Here is a 21,055-nt window from a genome sequence, read left to right as displayed (position 1 = left end):
CTCTTTTGGTTTCAGATTCCAGCATCCGCAGTAATTTGCTTTTATCCAGTGCCATTGGTATCATCGTATGAAACAGTTGCACTTCAGGTTTTAACTTGAATACACATTTTTGATGCTCTATTCTTAAATGCACATAGTTTGTCTCAAAAATGCATAGAATCACTGAGGTACACTAATTTAAGGGCTATATGCCCATAACATTGACATTTTCAGTGACACAGTGGTTAGCATTGCTATCTCACAGCACCAGCGACCTGGGTTCAATTCTGGACTCGGGTCTCTGTCTGTGTGGAGTTTGCACGTTCCTCCTGTGTCTGCAAGGCTTTCCTCCGGATGCTCCAGTTTCCTCCCACTGTCCAAAGATGTGCAGGTTAGGTGGATTGGTTGTAGTAAATTGCCCCTTAGTGTCCCAAGATGCATAGACTAGCTGAGTTCGCCATGGTAACTGTGTGAGGTTACAGGGATAGGGTGGGGGAGAGGGCCTGGGTAAGATGCTCTGTTGGAGAGTTGGTGCAGACTCGATGGGCCTCTTCTGCACTGTAGGGATTCAATGACTTTCGCAACTTCCCTCCTGGACCATTTTCTCTTGGGTTGGCCGCAAGTGATGGAAGGTATAATGGATACAACAAGTTGTGAGTTGGTATTCCTGAATGATGGTTGATTTCCTGCTGGTACACAGGATGTACTTTTGGGATCACCTACTGCCATCTTCCATCATACTCCCTGGATCATTAACACTTTCTCCACTTTGTTGTATTTCCCACACTTCCCTCCCGCGCTCCACAGTTCTGTTGTAGCCATTTACACCCCCTCTGGGTTTGCACTGGAAGTTGCACAAGTGGAATTGTACCTAAATCAAGTTTGGCACTTCCTGGAACCCATGTGCAGATTTCTGCTTTAGTGCAGAATCTTAATCAAGCTGTGTTTCCGGGGAAGTCTGTTATTTTGCCAGATGGTGCTGCAGGGAATGACTTTGGGCAGTGCTAAAGTTGCTTAAAGGGCTGAGGATACTTCATAGAATCCCTACGGTGCAGAAGGAGGCCCATTGAGTCTGTACTGACAATAGTCCCACCCCAGGCCCTATCCCCACAACCACACACATTTACCTCTCTAATCCCTCTAACCTAGACATCCCAGGACACAAAGGGGCAATTTTGCATGGCCAATCAACTTAACCTGCACATTTTTGGATTGTGGGGGCTCCTAGAGGAAATCCCCGCGGACATGGAGAAAACATGCAAACTCTACACAGACAGTGACCCAAGCCGGGAATCAAACCCTGGTCCCTGGAGTTGTGAGGCAGCAGTGCTAACCACTGTGCCACTATGCCACCCCCTAATGATGAATAAATATGGCTCGTGTTGTTTCTTACAAAGCACATGCTCTTATTTTGCCCAGCGATGGTGATATCACACAGCTATTTTAATAATTACATGCGCAAAACTATTAATTGCACCAGAGATTAGCAGCTCCATAGAATTTATCAACATTTGCCAAGTCTGATTGTGCTCATCTTGGTCATTCGGTGAAGCTTTATTTGTGGAGAAGAAAATCGCAATATGAAAGTATTTGAGTTGCCAGTGGGAAGCAAATGGTTTCTTTACTGTGGAGTTCTACTCCTATTAATCAGAACCCTAAGGACCCAAATCTGACAGTTCATTCCCAAAACTCCCACCTTTCTGCTTTATTTTGTCTCATTGCCATTGATCCTCTGAACTATCCTCTCATACTCCAAAATGCCAAGCATGTTATCTTAACCATTCGTGCGAAGAAGACAGGACCACATCTTTCATTCCCAACTCTCCAAAGTATTCAACAGTTGATGAATTACTTTAGGAATGTGGTCACAATTATGTGAGGAAAGTGTGGCAGCCACTTTGATTTGATTTTGATTTGATTTATTATTGTCAAATGTATTAACATACAGTGGAAAATATTATTTCCTGCGCGTTATACGGATAAAGCATACCATCACAGAGAAGGAAACAAGAGAGTGCAGAATGTAGTGTTACAATCATAGCTAGGGTGTAGAGAAAGATCAACTGAATGCAAGGTGGGTCCATTCAAAAGTCGGACAGTAGCAGGGATGAAGTTGTTCTTGAGCCAGTTGGTACGTGACTTCAGACTTTTGTATCTTTTTCCTGATGGAAGAAGATGGAAGAGAGAATGTCCGGGGTGTGTGGGGTCCTTAATTATGTTGGCTGCTTTGCAGAAGCAGCCGGATGTGTAGACAGAGTCAATGGATGGAAGGCTGGTTTGCATGATGGATTGGGCTACTTTCACGACCTTTTGCAATTCCTTGCAGTCTTGGGCAGAGCAAGAGCCATACCAAGCTGTGATACAACCAGAAAGAATGCGGCCAATTGTACACGGCCAATGAGTAAAAAGGGCCCTGAGTTAATCTGGCCCTGGTGATGTGGGTTGAGGAATAAATATTTTTCTTTGAGCAGCGCTGTGGGTTCTCCATCATGTATCTAAACAGAAGGACGATACCCCAACGTCTCTTCAAAAAAGGGACATCTCTGAGACTACCACCCATCCTCAGCAATGCACTGAAATGCCAGCGCCTTATCCACTATTCAATGTGAACATGAATGATCTCTTCCGTCAAGTCCATCTCGCACCTAATCTTCATGACCCTTGGTTTCCAGAAAGACCATAAAATCTATTTGCCCGAACCTGGAACATATTCAACGAGGAAGTCTCCAGAACCTTCTGGAATAGAGGCAATGATTTCCAGGCACTAACCACCTTCTGTGTAAAAAAAAACTTGCCTCGTATATCTCCTTTAAACCTTGCCCCTCATGCCTTAAACTTATGCCCCCCCTAACATTTGACTCTTCCACCCTGGGAAAAAGCTTCTGACTATCCACTCTATCCATGCCCCTCATAATCCTATAGACTTCTATCAGGTCGCTCCTCAACCTCCATCGTTCCAGTGAGAACAAACCAAGTTTTTCCAGACTCTCCTCTTAGCTAATGACCTCCATACCAGGCAACATCCTGGTAAATCTCTTCTGTACTCTCTCCAAAGCCTCCACATCCTTCTGGTAGTGTGGTAACCGAAATTGGACACTATATTCCAAGTGCGGCCTAACTCACTAACCCTTCATTGATGTATAGTATTCTTCGGTTGATCTCACCAAAATCCGATACAATTATAGCAGGGTTTGTTCTTGCACACCCAATTTCGTTGTGATAAAGGCCAATTTATGCCTGCTTAACTGCTTGCTGTGCCTGCATGCTTACTTTTTATGTTCCCCAAGTACACCCAGCTCTCTCTGATCATCGCCATTCACAAATTTCACGTCTGAAAAGAAATCTGCTTTTCTATTATTGTTAAGATAAATAACCCCACACCTCCCGACATGATATTCCATCTGCCACTGAGCCCTCAGTCCCTCAAGGTGCGAAGGCTTCTGAAAGAGAAGCTCGAATGTTTTTCTTATTTTTTTTAATAGGCCCTTTTTAAAATTCTAAGATCGTGCCCATTAACACATGACGAGGTGGAGTGAGTGATGAGCTGTCCCCTCTCTATGGGGTGAGTCTCCCATTCTGCTGCGTTAATTTATTAGCACAGTGGGCCAGGAGACTTCAGCGGGGCTGGATTAGTATGATCTGCACTGGGCATCAGCCCCATGTGCCTCTCCCAGCGCCAGATTTCTTGTCCTATCAGCTCCGTGCCAGAAATAGGCACAGAGTTGCATTAGGTATGCAGGGGGGATTTTAATCTGATTTAAAAGTGATTAGTAGGCTTAGGACTGAAGCTCCAGGCCCACGAGCATCTCCGCCCGTGCCAAAGTGTTTCACTCCAGCGTAGTTTAGAGCAGTTCCCCACTGTTGGGGAAGTTAGTTGCCTGATCCTGCCGAAAGGGGGGCGCAATCAGGGCCCTCCGGGGGTTGGGCAGTGGGTGCCCCTTGGGCATTGGCACCCTGGCAGAGGCAGCCTGAGCCCACGGCACTGCCCAAGGGGCAAGGGGCGTTGCCTGTCAGGCATCAGGCAATAGCAAGGGGGCGGGGCATGTGGACGGTGGGGTGTAGGGTGGGGAAGGACCTAGGGGGCGCACTCCTACTCTTTATGATACTCCTCAGACAGATGGTATCAGCTTCAACATGTGCATTGGTGACAGTGTGACTATAGCCCTGGTTTGAAGCTTGTCTACTAATTGATGCTGAGCGGAACTTCTGACCCCTCATACTCTCCATTACAATAACCCCCCTCTTCTCCCCCCCCTCCATTCTATGTCACCCATCTCTGCCTTAGCCAGTCTGCCTCTTAAACCCTTCCACTTCACTTCTGGATTTGATTATTTCAATGTTCTCTTGTATGGTTTAATTTTTTCATCCTCCGAAAACTTACATTCTTTCAAAGCTCTGCTCACTATACTCTAACCCGTACTAAGTTTTGTTGTCATTGACAGATTGGCACAGTGGTTAGCACTGCTGCCTCATAGCGTCAGGGACCCGGGTTCAATTCTGGCCTTGGGTGACTGTGTGGAGACTGCACCTTCTCCCCATGTCTGCATGGGTTTCCTCCAGGTGCTGCTCTGGCTTCCTCTCACAGTCCGAAAGATGTGCTGGTTAGTTGCATTAGCCATGCTAGAGTGCCTCTTTGAGTCCAAAGATGTACAGATTAGGATTAGTGGAGTAAATGCACAAGGTTACGGGCATAGGGTGGGGGATGGGATTGGGTAAGATATTCTGTCAGAGAGTCGGTGCAGACCTGATGGGCTGAATGGCCTCCTTGTACAATGTGGGGATTTTCTGAACCCATCAGTGTGTATCATCACTCTACCTTGGCTTCTAGTCCCCCAACACCTTCAGTTTAAAATTCACACCCTCCTGTTCAAACCCTTTGATAATTTTTCCCTTAACATTGTGGGAAACCCCCACAGAGCATGGTTTATCTTTGTCTTGTGAGAGGTGAGACTTTAATGGATGCTGCTTGCCACCATTTTCTGTGTGGTCTTGTGAGGAGGTGGGAGGCAAAAGAGGGCTTGAACATCTCCTGGTTTGCCTTGGTGTTTGTAATTCATCCCATTAAATAATTGGAGCGGACTCAGAGGACCCAGTGCACAAAGGCTTGGCCATTTTATATTGCAGCAATCTCACTGTGCAAAAGGAGCATAAAGACCAACACATCAAGGGGAGAAAGGCAGATGAGAGAGTACATTTGAAAATATTCTCTTTTTAGAGATATGACCCCCCCCCGCCCCTTTTAAATGTGCAACTTATAGCTCTGTGCTAATTCCCAACTGCTGGGAAGAAAATCACCCCAGTTCCTCTCAAAAGTTACAACCATTAGGCAGGCTTTTTAGCTATTTAGAATTGTATAGGGACAGGGAGCGTGCCTGGTGAAGTGGTGATGACTGCTTTTTGACACTGAAAGATTGCATTTGCTCAGTAATCCCAGCTAGCCTGCGCACTGAACATTTTCAACCTAATTGTGAGTAACATAGAAGATAGGAGCACGAGGAGGCCATTTGGCCCTTCGAGCCTGCTCCACCATTCATCACGATTACAGCTGATTGTCTAACTCAAGGTTCACTAGGCTGACACCGGAGATGAGGGGGTTGGACTATGAAGAGAGGCTGAATAGACTGGGTCTGTACTCGTTGGAGTTCAGAAGGATGAGGGGGGATCTTATAGGGATGTATAAGATAATGAAGGGGATGGATAGGGTAGAGGTAGAGAGATTCTTCCCGCTCAGAAAGGACAGCAGGACTAGAGGGCACAGCCTCAAGATAAGGGGGGTGCAGTTTAGAACGGAGTTGAGGAGGAACTTCTTCACTCAAAGGGTGGTGAATCTTTGGAATTCTCTGCCTGGTTGAAGTGGTGGAGGCTACCTCGCTAAATATATTTAAGACACGGGTAGATAGGTTTTTGGTAGGCAAGGGAATTAGGGGTTATGGGGAGAAAGCGGGAAAGTGGAACTGAGCCACTACAGATCAGCCATGATCTTATTGAATGGCGGGGCGGGCTCAAAGGGCTAGATGGCCTACTCCTGCTCCTATTTCTAATGTTCTTATGTTCAATAGCTTAATCCTGCTTTCTCCCCATAACCTTTGATCCCATCTGCCCCAAGTGCGATATCCAACCGTGTCTTGAATACATTCAATGTTTGGACATCAACTATTTCCTGTGTTAATGAATTCCATAATCTCACCACTCTTTGGGTGAACAAAGGTGCGAGGGTTTTAAGGGGATGTACAAGGCAAGTTTTTTAACATAGAGAGTGGTGGGTGCCTGGAACTCGACGCTGGCAAATATGATAGTGACTTCTAAGGGGCATCTTGACAAATACATGAATAGGATGGGAATAAAGGGATATGGTCCCTGGAAGGGTAGGAATTTGAGTTCAGATGGGCAGCATGATCAGTGTAGGCTTGGAGGCTCAAAGGGCCTGTTCCTGTGTTGTAAGTTTCTTTGTTCTTTAAATGCCTCCTCACCTCCATTCAAAATGAGATGTTATACAGAGGTTTCATCAGACGTCTTACCGATGTCCAGTAATTATAGCAGAGACGTTTTGCCAGGCTCCCTGGCGAGTATTTATTCCTCGTAGGCAACATCACTGAAAACAAGACCTGCCTATGATCACGTTGTTATTTGTGGGGTTAGAGCTACCTACATTGTGGCAATGGCTGGACTTCAGAAACATGTAACAAAAACAGAAAATGCTGGAAAATCTCAGCAGATTTGACAGCATCTGTGGAGAGAGAACAGATCCAATGTTTTAAGTCAATCCTGACTCGACATGTTGGCTCTAGTCTCTCTCCTCAGATGCTATCAATTCTGCTGAGATTTTCCAGCATTTTCTGTTTTTATTTCAGATTCCAGCATCCGCAGTATTTTACCTTAATTTCAGAAATATGTAATTGGCTGTAAAGTACTCCTGACGTTGTGAAAGGTACTATAAAATGCAAGTTTTTTGTTTAATCTGAAAAGAGTATTTGAAAGAAAACAGCACTGCTGGCTCACATCGTCAGGGTTCCGGGTTCGATTCCCGGCTTGGGTCACTGTGTGTGGAGTTTGCACATTCAGCCCATGTCTGCATGGGTTTCCTCTGGGTGCTCCGGTTTCCTCCTATAATCTAAAGGTGTGCTGGTTAGATGAATTAAGCATGCTACGTTGCCCCTTAGTATCACGGGGACTAGTTAGTGTAAATGCATGTGGTTATAGGGATAGGACCTGGGCGGAATTGTGATCGGTGGAAACCCAATGGACCGAATAGCCTCATTCTGCACCGTAGGATTCTATGATTCTAAGAATCCTTTATTTGCATAGTGCCTTTTTGTATCCATGGTATATCCCAAAGTGCTTTGCGGTCAAGACTATTTGAAGTTCTACTGTGGGCAAAACTATTTGTGCACAGTGTTTGGGGAGGCAAATGCACAGTGGTAATGTCACTGGACCTAGGTTCAAATCCCACCATGGTGAAATTTGAATTCAATGAAAAAGAAATCTGGAATTAAGAGTCAAATGATGAGCGTGAAATGTTTGCCGATTTGTTCTAAAATTTCACCTGGTTCGCTGACAAAAATCTGCTGCCTTTACTTGGCTTGGCCTCCATCCTCATAGCAATGAGGTCACCTCTTAAATACCCTCTGGAATGGCCAATCAGTTCAAGGGCAATCAAAAACGGGCAGTGAATCTGGAATTAAGAATCTGCTGCTGACCGTGAAACCATTGTCGATTGTTGGAAAAACCCATCTGGTTCACTAATGCCCTTTAAGGAAGGAAATTTGCCATCCTTACCTGGTTTGGCTTACATGTGACTCCAGAGCCACAGCAATGTGGTTGACTCTCAACTGCCCTCCAAGGGCAACTAGGGATGGGCAATAAATACTATCCAGCCTGCGACACTCATGTCCCACGAATTAGTGAAAAAAAGCTGACCTTTCTAGTGATGCCCATACCCCATGAAAGAATAAAAAGGATGAGACACAAACAATAAATAAAATAAAAGGCTAGTTGTTCTAGTTCTGATAATGTCTTTTATAGTCAGGCACATGGGGACTTTGATTGACGGTTTCAGTTCAGAGACAGAAAGCCCAAACGCTGAACAATGAGGTGTTAACCTAATTTATGTGCTCAACTCCCCAGTTGGGCTTTAACTCTTGCCCTTCCAACTCGGAAGTGAGGGACGCGACCAAAATAAACAAGCTGACGCGATTAAAGAGTGCACAATTGTGACAGAAAGATTCAGTGAAATACTCCCGAGATGGAACCTTGATTCATGGCAAGGGGGGAGGGAGCGGACAGATGGAGATGTGAGGAAAGCGGGGAGAGGCAAATTTAGTGCTTTTGCCTAGAGCAATTTCTTCAGAATTTTCAGTACTTGGTATTCAGAGTCTGAGTTGTGGAGGTGAAAGCTACAGTGACAGCTGGGAATTGGGGTACTGGGGGAGTGTGGTGAAACCCTTCCTGTCTCTCTCTGGGCAGGTAAGCTGATTAGCCTCTCTCATCTGCATTTATCTCTGAAAGACCAAAAGGGAGAGAACACAAGCTACAATCACAGAAAGGCGAAGAGAAAAACTGCCAAAGAAAGCAAGATCGCAAGATAATTAACTTGTGGTTAACAATTACCCACGGCTAAAAAAGCTAAAAATTGCTCGCTAAAAATCTGGCAGAGTGTCGAAGGTGGGAAACAATAAAAAATTTAAAAAGATTGAGCACTGCGCTTAACAAGAGAATTGCTTATTGTCCAGTGTGAGTATTTGTTGCAGAGGATCGCAATGGTTAGCACTGCTGCCCCACAGTGCTAGGGACCCGTGTTCAATTCCAGACTCGGCTGACTATGTGGAGTTTACACATTGTCTCCGTGTTGAAGTGCGTTTCCTCTGAGTGCTCCAGTTTCCTCCCACAGTCCAACGATCATAGAATTCCTACAGTACAGAAGGAGGCCATTTGGCCCATCATGTCTGCACCAACAACTTTCCCACCCAGGCCCTATCCGAATAACCTCATGCATTTGCCCTGCTAATATGTGGGTTAGGTTGATTGACCATGCTAGAATTGCCCTTTGGTGTCCAAAAATGTGCAGATTAGATGGATTAGCTATGTTAAAATTACCCCTTCGTGTCCAAAGATATGGAGGTTAGGTGGATCGGCCGTGCTAAAATTACCCCTTACTGCCCAATGATGTGCAAGCTAGGTGAATTAACCATGGTAAATATGCAAGGTTTCAGGGATCGGGTGGGCCTAGGTATCCTGAGTATTTCAGAGTTGGTACAGACATGATGGGCTGAATGGCCTCTTTCTGCACTGTAGGGATTTGATATTTCTGTGGTTTTAAAGATGAGCTGTATATATCAAGGCTCTCCAAACACAAGCAAGCCCCTTTGAAATACTAAAACTACTTCCAAGTTATCTTGTCTCAACCTTTTAACAAACAATCTTAAGCAGAGTGTTGCAAATCCTGCATTGTTTAAGGTAATGACAAAACCTGCCAGGCTACCCAAGTAGATATTAATAATCCCTTGGCAATATGCCAGCAGGATTCACATGTTGAACCAGTTTCCTGATATCATTTCAATAACCTACCTTAACCGCCACCCTGGGTCCCCAGATAAAACATTAATCTAGTTATTGATCTCATTTGTCTCATAACAAAAGTTTATGGTCTCGTAATTTGTCGTATCTTGTGCACTTTTTTGAGCGATTTGTTGCAATGCTGATAAACTTGAACTTCCTGAGTCTGGACACACAGTGAAGTTCCAGGCCTGTCACCAAGGGCAGATTGGAAAATCACACACACATTGCCCATGATTTTACATCTGTTCAAACCAATCAATGAAAAATTGCCACCGTTGCTTCGGGGAACATCCTGCCCCTCACTGCAGGTGGGACTAGAGGTTAGTACTGCTGCCTCACAGCACCAGGGACCTGGGTTCAATTCCGGCCTTGGGTCACTGTCTGTGTGGAGTTTGCACATTCTCCTTGTGTCTGTATGGGTTTCCTGGTGTTCCGGTTTCTAGGATTAGCAGTGTAAATATGTGGGGTTACGGGAATGGGGCCAGGGTGGAATTGTGGTTGGAACAGACTCGATGGGCCGAATGGCCTGCACTCTAGGGATTCTATGATTAATCTATGATTAGTCCTTGCCCTGTGGGACTGTAAGACCATGTGAATATAGTGCAATGCCTTTCCCACATAAGCAGGGAGATGGGAGCACATGAGGAATGCAAGTGAGATGAGCTCTTAATGATCTATAGGCTTGCATGTAATATTCACCAACTACATATTAATGCAGTAATACAGATTGTTTAAAGCTGGATATATCAAAATGGCAAGTACACATCAGCAAGTTGATTAGATTAATGCAACTAATAATGATATTTGCAGTTGCTGTTGAGAAACTAATGCCAATAATTCCATTATTGACTGTTGTTTTGTTGACAAATTGGGTTTGACACCAAAGTAGGAGTATTGATTTTTGTTATTCCAGTTTTTTTCAATCAGTAAGAGTTATTTAATTCTCAAGGTGAGATTGGGATCAGTGTTGCACGATAAAGGATTGCGGAGAGCTAATAATAAGTAATCAGTTTATATTTTATCCCAAATACCTGAAACCTAAACTAACAGCCAGCAAGGCAGTCATCCGTATTTTCCACAGTTTTTTCCCATTTGATGCTATCTCTTTTTTCTTGAAAAATGAAGGCTGAGGGTTGAGCTGACACATCTTTGAAATGATCAAATGTTTTGATAGAGTGGGTGAAGGGAGAATGTTTCCTCTTGTGGGGAAGAGTATAACCAGTGGCCATTAAAAGCCTCTAAGAAATCCGACAGAGAATTCAGATGAAACATCTTTATCAAAGAGTGGTGAGAATGTGGGACTCACTATCATAGGCAGTGGTTGAAGTGAGCCGTATGCATGCGTTTAAAGAAAAGCTACATAAGTAAATGAGAAAGCAGGTTTGGATGATAGATTCAGATGAGGGGGCCAAAGAGAAGCATAAACATCATTGTGGACTGGTTGGGCCAAATGGCCTGTTTCTTGCCATACAGAACCAAGAATCTCTATAGTGCAGATAGAGGCCACCCAAACCATTGAGTCTGCACCAACTCTCTGAAAGAGCATCCCACACAATCCCTTCCCTCCACCCTATCCCCATAACCCACACGTTTACCATGGCTAATCTATCTAATCTACACATCTTTGGACACTAAGGGGCAATTTAGCATGGCCAGTCCACCTAACCTGCATATCTTTGGACTGTGGAAGAAACCCTCATAGAAACAGGGAAAACGTTCAACCTCCACGCAGACTGTCACCCGAGGCTGGAATTGAACCTGGATCCTGGGGCTGTGTGGCAGTATCATTAACCACTGTGCCACCATGCTTCCACTCCAATCTATATCCCATCTAATCCTACGTCTGTGGGTGATATTCTCCCCCTTAACTCTACCCTGACTCTGTCTGCTGCTTCTCCAGGGAATCAAAGGCTCCATAACGTGAATGGGAGACACTCTTCCAGGATCAGGAATTCCCGTTCCCTATGTACAGCAGAGTGGCGCTATCCGAGAAGCGCAACTCCTGTTGGGCACTTGAATGGAGGAGAACTGGGTAGAAACAGTTCCAATTGAACAGGCAGTCAAAATGAGGTACATTTAGAGAAGGGGTAACATGGAGAGATGAGGGCGTGCCAGAATGTGCTAGTTGTGAGGTGGGAGTTGTGAGGGGGGTTCGTGTGTGAGTGGAGGAGGAAACAAAATTTCCATTTATCCCACCTCAGCAGTGATGAAAGGAACTTCACAATGAATTACTTCTATGGGATTGAGGGATATAGGTGGTGGGTCTAAATAGGACCACATGATTGGCGCAGACTTGGTCAGCTGAAGGGCCTGTCTCCGTGCTGTACTTTCTTTGTTATTTGTTCTACGGATGCTGACATGGCAAATCATGAAGTGCTATTGAAGATTTTACAAATAGCAGTGAGATAAATAATGTGATAATCTGTTTCCGATGACCCTGATTACCATAGGATTTCACAACACCAAAGATAGACCTTTGTCTGCTACGATCTCTGTGAGAGGAATTCAAAAGTAGGCCCACTGCCCAGCTCTCGTTGTGGTAACCCTTTATTGCTTTAAAGTGTGGTGGTCTCCGAATCAATCACAAAAGCGAAATAGAGCAGATGCTGGAAATCTGAAAGAAAGTCAGAAATTGTAGTAAATCCTCAGCAGGTCAGGCAGCACCTGCGGAGAAAACAACAGTTAATGTTTCAAACCAGTGACCTTTCTTCAGGACTGTTTGATCTGCTTGTTGACTTCACCATTGGGCTAATTCACTCAGTTGACAAAATTCTCTCCCTCGAATCTGAGATTCGTTACAGACATGAGTAAATAATAGGTCCAGTCTTGTGCGGGAGTTCAGCACTGTTAAAGATGCAGTCTTTAAAATGAGAGGTTGCAGCAAGGCTTCAGCTGTTGGGACTATTTCTCCACCCGTCCCCATCCCCCCAGACCCTCGCACGCTCCCACTGTATCTGGAGACAGCCAGCCTAATGGAAGTAGCCTCCTTGTGGGTGTGGTGGGTTTTGTGGAGGTTGACATCAGACTTAGGGGCACTAAGATATACTAAGAGAACCATGGGATAGGCATTCAGCCCCGTGACCCCAGCGGTCACCTCTCCTGGTGACTTTGTTGATGCTTGTGGAGGTACCAGCCCTCTGATTGGCCTGGGACATGGAGACCATACGGGTCATCTCTAATTGGGTGATGGGTCCACAGCTGACCAATTAGGAGGCTGCCTGTAGCAAAATTATCAAGTGGGCCCTGCTGTCAGAAAGGGGGTGCAGAGGAGATACACCAGGATGTTATCTGGGATGGAACATTTAACGGGCTGGATAAGCTTGGGTTGTTTTTGTTGGAGCAGAGAAGTCTGAGGGGCGACCTGATTGAGGGGTACAAGATTATAAGAGACATGGACAGAGTGGATAAGGAGCAGCTGGTCCCCTTCATTGAAGGGTCAGTCACGAGGGGACACAGGTTCAACATAAGAACATAAGAAGTAGGAGCAGGAGTAGGCCATCTAGCCCTTCGAGCCTGCCCCGCCATTCAATAAGATCATGGCTGATCTGAAGTGGATCAGTTCCACTTTCCCGCTTTCTCCCCATAACCCTTAATTCCCTCGTCTATCAGAAACCTATCTACCCGTGACTTAAATATATTCAACGAGGTAGCCTCCACCACTTCAACGGGCAGAGAATTCCAGAGATTCACCATCCTTTGAGTGAAGGAGTTCCTCCTCAAGCTGACGGGCAGGAGGTTTAGGGGGGGATGTGAGGAAAAATTTTTTGCCCGGAGAGTGGTGATGGCCTGGAATGTGCTGCCTGGGAGGGTGGTAGAGGTGGAATGCCTCACATCCTTTAAAAAGTATCTGGATGACCACTTGGCACTCCATAACATTCAGGCTACGGGCCAAGTGCTGGCAGATGGGTTTAGATGGGAGTTCAGGGGCTTCTAATGTGACGGTGCGGACTCGATGGGCTGAAGGGCCACTTCTCTGCTATATGTTTCTATGATGGCTTCAGGAGGAAAATGTCCGTGTGTGGAAGTTGGGTAAGTTCCGGATCGGCTCAGCTCCTCTTTCACCAGGGATGAGTTCCTGAGAAAGTTGGGATGGTGAGCAGGGACTTGATGAGTTATCAGGTGGCTCCTTGTGCCGGTGGAACCATAATCCACTGCCTTAGAGAGAGTGAATGGAAGAAAACAGTGCAGGGAAAAGAACAGCTGCAGCAGCAACAGGAACAAGCCATTCGAGGCAATCTGTGTGTTACTATTTCAATAACCATCCAGCAAGCCTTTTTGGGATCATTCTAAAGTCAAATTAAAAGGCGATTAAGAGTGTGGCACCTGTTACAATTCAAAACAAAGCTTGTTTAATGAACCTGCAAATGCACCATTTCCTGTTGATCTTGACCAGAATTCCACATATTACTCTGACTGATAAAGGAAGATTATTGACGCTTCTTCAGGGATTTTCACTGGAGTTATATTGATTGGGGAGTCAATCACTTCAAAGTTTAATTTGTCAGAAATCTCCACTCTTTTTGTTTCTCCTGTTAACCTCCCACCTTCTTGAAACTTACTGATACACATGAGCTGCTCAGGCTCACTATCGACTGATGTGCTGTAGCTTGAGTCACGTGGAGAAAAGCGACCTCAGGCTCCTTTGGCACAGGAGGACAACATCATTGCAGTGTAATAAAATAGTCAGTTAGATCTGTGAGCTAAGAGTTCCAGTGTGGAGGACTTCAACAGCACCTCCAACCTCCTGAGGATGTGTATCAGTGAGAACAAGAGCAACCACGTTAGAGAAATTTCACTAACCTCCAAGTCACTCAGGTGGCCATTTCTTTTATTGGCAAGTTCTTCAGGAGAAACAGAAAAGCAATCTTGTCTTTTTGGGAGAATGTTTGTTGTTTCCGTCATTCAAATTTCAGATCAGCGCATGGAGGAAACGTGGATTAATGCACAGTCTTACATAGAGCATTGGCCCCCTCTGATTTTTAGTTCAGGCTACAAGGCCCATCAAAATATTCATGGAATCGTAGCATCTACGGCATGGAGATAGGCCCTTTGGCCCAGCTGGTCCATGTCAACCAAAATGCCCATCGAAGCTACCCCATTTGCCTTCATTTGTCCCATATCCCTCTAAACCTTTCCTGTCCATGTTTTTGCCAAATGCTTTTTAAATGTTGTCAATGTCCCTCCCTCTACCACTTCCCCCAGCAGCTCATTCCACACACGTACCACCCTCTGTATAAAAAAAGTTGCTCCTCAGGTTCCCATTAATTCTTTGCCCTCTTAACTTAAACTTATGCCCTCTAGTTCTTGATTCTGCAACCCTGGGAAAAAGACTGACTGCATTCACCCTATCCATGTCTCGCATAATCTTATACACCACTAGAAAATCACCCCTCAGTCTCCTATATGCCAAAGAAAAACACCCTAGCCTGTCCAGTCTCTATGTCTCACTTAGTCCCTTGAGTCCTGGCAACGCCCTTGTAAATCTCTTCAGCGTTCTCTCCAGATAAATAACATCTTTCTTATAGCAAGGCGGCATGGTAGCACAGTGGTTAGCACTGCTGCTTCACAGCTTCAGGGACCTGGGTTCAATTCCCGGCTCGGGTCACTGTCTGTGTGGAGGCTGCACGTTCTCCTCGTGTCTGCGTGGGTTTCCTCTGGGTGCTCCGGTTTCCTCCCACAGTCCAAAGATGTGCGGGTTAGGTTGATTGCTAAAAATTGCCCCTTAGTGTCCTGAGATGCTTAGGTTAGAGGGATTAGCGGGTAAAATGTGTAGGGATATGGGGATAGGGCTTGGATGGGATTGTGGTCAGTGCAGACTCGATGGGCCGAAGGGCCTCTTTCTGCCCTGTAGGGTTCTATGATTCTAGAACTGAACACAGTACTCCAAGTGAGGCCTCACCAATGTCCTGTACAACTGCAACATAACTTCCCAATTTCTATACTCAATACCCTGAATGATGAAGGCCAGCATGCCAAAAGCCTCTTCACTACCCTATCTATCTGTGACTCCACCTTTAGCGAACTATACACCTGAATTCCAAGGGCCCTCTGTTCCATGATATTCCCCAAGGTTCTACCATTCACCATGAAAGTCCGACCTTGATTTGACTTTCCAAAATGCAACACCTCACCCTTATCCGCATTGAACTCCATTTGCCATTTCTCGGCCCAATTTCCCAGGTAATCAAGATCCTGCTGCAATTTTTGATAACCTTCCTCACTGTATACAATACCACCTATTTTAGTGTCATATTGATTTGACTTATTGTTGTCACATGTATTGGGATGCAGTGAAAAGTATTGGTTTTTTATACAGGCAAAACATAGCATTCACAGAGTACACTGGGGAGAAGGAAAGGAGAGGACTGCATGGTGGCACAGTGGTTAGCCCTGCTACCTTACAGCGTCAGGGACCTGGGTTCGATTCCCAGCTTGGGTCACTGTCTTTGCAGAGCCTGCATTTTCTCCCCGTGCGGGTTTCCTCCCACAATATGAAAAATGTGCTGGTTAGGTGCATTGTCAATGCTAAATTGTCCCTCGGTACCCAAACGGGTGCCGGAGTGTGGTAACTCAGGTATTTTTGCAATAACTTCATTGCAGTAAGCCTACTTGTGACTAATAAAGGTAGTTTACTTTAGAATATAGTGTTACAGCCATAGCTAGAGTGTAGAAAAAGATCAGCTTAATATATGGTAGGTCTATTCAAAGGTCTGATGGCAGCACAGAAGAAGCCGTCCTTGAGTTAGTTGGTACGTGATCTCAGACATTTGTATCTCTTTCCAGACGAACTGGAAGTGCGCTGGTGGTAATACTGATGGGCTAGTAAAGCAGAGGTTGTGAGTTCAAACCTCACATTGGTATTTCTTGAAATTAGATCCAATAAATTTGGTAATTTTTGGAATGGCATCTTTGCAACAAAACATGTCGAATAATGGCCTTCAGGGAAGGAAATCTGTTACCTGCCTTTGGCATGTGATCCATCCTGCACAGTTGTCACTACCCACTGGGGTGCAGTGAAGTCTTAGCATAGACTTCACCAATAAACACCAATAAGTTTGCTGTATCAGTATTGATTCTTTGATAGAGATTTCCAAATTAATCCCAATTCTCTACTCTTTCTCTAATGTCTTATTAATCAGTTTCCTTTAATTGTTTCTCTAATTCTCTTGAGGTGCAATCAGTAGTGTCCAAGATTCTGAGCTAGAAGCGCTAGGCTTAAATCCCCCCGGAGGACTTGATGGGCAAGAAACAGCCCGATTTATAAACCTGTAAATCCTCCCAACACATGCCAGTGAGAGGTGGTAAGAGCAGGAGAGATTCCAGTTTAGCCATTGGTTTGGAACAAAAATCGGAGCCTGTACTGTCACTATCCATCGCTCCAGACTACAACATGCGGATAAAAGTGCGTGTTGTCACTGCAACTCTGACTCCCTGAGTGAATGGAAAGCCACCACCACTTTTATCCAATTTTCTAATTACTCTTGAATTTGCTTGCAGCCACCTTGCCCACCAGCAAAAACTAATCAATCATAGAACTTGTAATCAGGACAATTGGGTGATAAATGTACCAAAGACAGAAAATGCTGGAAAATCGCAGCAGGCCTGACAGCACCTGTGGGGAGAGAATAGAGCCAACGTTTCGAGTCACAGTGACCCTTTGTCAAAGCTGATAAATGTAACCTGGTCAACATTTTGGTCATCGATTCCTGACTCATCAATTGATTAATGCGCTGCTCCTATTTCTTATGTTCTTATGTTTTTATTTAAGATGTAAAGAAGTCATTCACATGGAAACTCTGAACTGGCATGAAGTATTAGTTGCTTTGCGATTTAAGTTAATCCTTTTCTTCTGGAAAAGATCTGCCTTTATATCATTGTTGAGAAAACAGGCTTTTGATTCAATAATGAGCCATAAATTTGGCATGTAACTGAAAATGTATTATTTATGATAAATTATTCTTAGAGTCAATTAATCAGTTGCATATGAATAGTATTAAGATTAATTTCTTCATCGTAATATGTGATTTTTGCAGCTGTATCTGATAACATGTCAAAGGTGGATGAATAATAAAGATACCTGCATTTCTAACATTTCAACAGATCAAAAATATCCCAGCCCTCACACACACACACATACATGCACACAATCAGCTACACACACACACACACACACACACACACACACACACACACACACACACAATCGCACACACACATACACACAATCACACGTGCACACATACATACAAACACCCACACACACACACAGACACGGACATGGACACATAGACATGCACATAGGCACAGGAACACATGTACATAGACATGCACATAGGCACAGGAACACATGTACATAGACATGCATGTAAACACACACAGACTTGTGCACACACACACACACACACAAACACACACACATAGACATGCATGGACATGGACACAGACATGCACTTGCATGCATGCACACACACGCACACATGTACACATACACACACACTCACACATGAACATGCACATTGACACAGATATACAGACACAGACAGACACATAGGTACAGATGGATGCAGACACAAGCAAACTCATTGAATTACCCTATGGATGATGTGGATATGCCAGCGTTGGACTGGGGTAAACACAGTAAAAAGTCTGACAACACCAGGTTTGAGACTTAAACCTGGTGTTGTCAGACTTTTTACTGTGTTTACTCTATGGAGGCAGACAACATCATGCAGCCTTACAGAATAGTCAATTAGATGTGTGACCGAAAGGTTCCAGTGCCTGTTAATGTGGAGGACTTCACTAACACCACCAACCCCTTGACAAGGTCTATTGGTGAGAACAGGAGCAGTGATATTATGGCAACTTCCCTCCTCTCCAAGTTCCCATTGCACTGCAGGGATTCTATGGTACTATAGTTTGTTGACATACCACTCCATCTCAACCCCTACTTAGAAGTCATAAAATCCGACAGTGCAGAATGAGGCCAAATTCAGTCCATCAAGCCTGTACTGACAACAAGCCCACCCAGGCCCCACCCCCCCACAACCTCATGCATTTACACGAGCTAATCCCACTCACACTAAAGGGCACTTTGGCTTGGCCATTCCCCCTAAACCGTACATTTTTGGAGTGCGGGAGCAGCCAAAGTAAATCCATGCAGCCACGGGGAGAACGTGCAAACTCTACACGGAGAGTAACCCTGGGCTGGAATTGAACCTTGGTCCCTGGTGCTGTGAGGCAGCAGAGCTAAGCACTGTGCCACCATGCTGCCCCATAATTAGAATGATGACACCATTGATTAGGTAGAATAATGCCCCGACAGATTGTCTAATGTGTTTACTTTTCCTGTTGAAATGACTCTTCTTTACCAGGCACATTCCAGAGTGGTTATGGATGTGGTGCGGTCAGTGAATTACAAATATTGAAAATTCATTGACTCCCAGTTGATGCAGACAGCAAAACATTGAGTGTGAGAAGTACACGGGTGTAAATCAATCCATATTAATTGAGATGGTGGACCATGCAGAGAGCGTTCTATCTTTTCTGTATTTGCCTTGTACTTTCTAATAGGTGTACCTGGTATTCTGTCACAGTTACTTAGCGTGTAGGGATTGTGGACCTGCAGAGCTTCCTACTTTCAGCTGATGGTGTGTCCGCTGCATAAATTTCCATCTCAAACATTCCTCACTTCCACATTTCTTTGTCTTTGCTATTTAAAAGCTTGATTGGGTTTTAGTTTACAGAAATAGGGGACTCTTTTTAAATATATATAGTTGTGCGGAATAATGCAAGGTATTTTTCCAATGAACTTTATTAATTCACTCCTCTAGCAATGCGGATAATTAGCCTCATTTGTGCAATTATAAGTGGCTGTACTTGATAACAGTGAATGGTGTAAGTGGTGGGGGATTGTATCTGTGGAGTGGGGTGTGTGTGAGCATGAATTTACATGTATGTCCAGCCTTCCTGAGATATTTTATTATTGTTATCTCCAGTACACAAACATAGGCTTAATTAGATTTGATTTGATTTATTATTGTCACATGTATTGGGATACGGTGAAAAGTATTATTTCCTGCAAGCCATACAATCAAAACATACTTCCTTGGAGTACATAGGGGAGAAAGAGAGGAAAGGGTGCAGAGTGTACTATTGCAGTTACAGATAGGATAAAGACAAGGATCAGTGTGTGGTAGGACCATTCAAAAGTCTGACAACGGCAGGGAAGAAGCTGTTCTTGAGTCGGTTGGTATGTGTTTTCAGAATCTTGTATTTTTTTCCCAATGGAAGAAGGTGGAAGAGAGAATGTCCAGGGTGCATGGGGTCCTCGATTATGCTGGCTGCTTTTCCGAGACAGTATAGACGGAGTCAATGGATGGGAGGCTGGTTTGCGTGATGGGCTGGCTATGTTCACAATCCTTTGCGGTTTACTACAGTCTTGGTCAGAAGAGGAGCCACACCAAGCTGTGTTATATCCAGAAATTATGCTTTCTGTGATGCATCCCTAAAAATTTGTGTGTTGTAGTGAACGTGCCAAATTTCCTTAGCCTCCTGAGAAAGTGGAGGCGTTGGTGGGCTTTCTTAACTAGAGCGTCAGCATGGTGGGACCAGGTCAGATTGTTGATGATCTAGAAACTTGAAGCTCTTGATTGTCTCCACTTCATCACTGTTGATGTAGACAGGGGCATAGACAGGTCTGTGAATTGAGCTGACCCAAGATTCTGCCTTAATCTAACAGATACCCTTCAGCCCTGTTTTCATTGACCCACATTGGTACCCAGTCCAGTGCTGGTTTGATTTTAAAATTCTCTCCCTCATGTTCAAAGCCCTCCATGGCTTTGACCTTCTCTACCTTCTTAACCTTCTACAAGCTATTGTATCTCTGTTTTCCACCAATATTGGATAATAATTACCATAGAACCCTGCAGAGCAGAAGGAGGCCATTTGCCCATTGAGTCTGCATTGACCACAGTCCCACCCAGACCTTAACCGTACAACCTCATGCATTTACCCTAGCTCATCCCCTTGATGCTAAGGGGCAATTCAGCATGGCCAGTACACCTAACACACACATCTTTGCTCTGCTTACTCAATTTTCAGTACCCGACACAAGCCCATGGCATCATTTGAGCCTGGATTGTTAACCTCAGTAACAAGTTATAGCAACTTACCCCAATCATATGAATGGGAAAAAATGTCCAACTTCAAACTGAATGCGAGCCTTTCCCAGGATGGGATTTCCTGCTCTCTCAATAACCTGTTCTCTGCTGGTACAGGCAGCTTGCAACTGGGGGCCAGTGGGAACTTCTGGTCCCGCTGAGGGCTATGATGTTTCATATGGTTCACCCACCCAAGTGGTGGGGAGGGGAGGGGGACAGTGCCTTTGGTGGAACTGGAAGATCCCAACAACAGGAAGGGCTGGAAAATCCCACCCCATTGCAGAGGGATGCAAAAGCACAGGCCAGTAATGACAAAAACACATAAGAGCAATGAACAGGAAAAGGCCAGCTGGCCTATCAAG

General features: G+C 44.8%; 1 protein-coding gene across 1 annotated transcript in view; it reads left to right on the top strand.

Annotated features, from left to right (window-relative positions):
- LOC145354481 (VPS10 domain-containing receptor SorCS3-like) overlaps nucleotides 1-21,055 on the top strand; it is a 1,074,210-nt gene that overhangs the window by 124,017 nt on the left and 929,138 nt on the right. The window lies entirely within an intron of this gene.

Source organism: Carcharhinus amblyrhynchos, chromosome 17 (genome assembly GCF_965287045.1).
Source record: "Carcharhinus amblyrhynchos chromosome 17, sCarAmb.v2.hapA, whole genome shotgun sequence".
Classification (NCBI taxonomy): domain Eukaryota; kingdom Metazoa; phylum Chordata; class Chondrichthyes; order Carcharhiniformes; family Carcharhinidae; genus Carcharhinus; species Carcharhinus amblyrhynchos.
The sequence above is the reverse complement of the archived record's forward strand: the minus strand, read 5'-3'. Positions and strand labels throughout refer to the sequence as shown.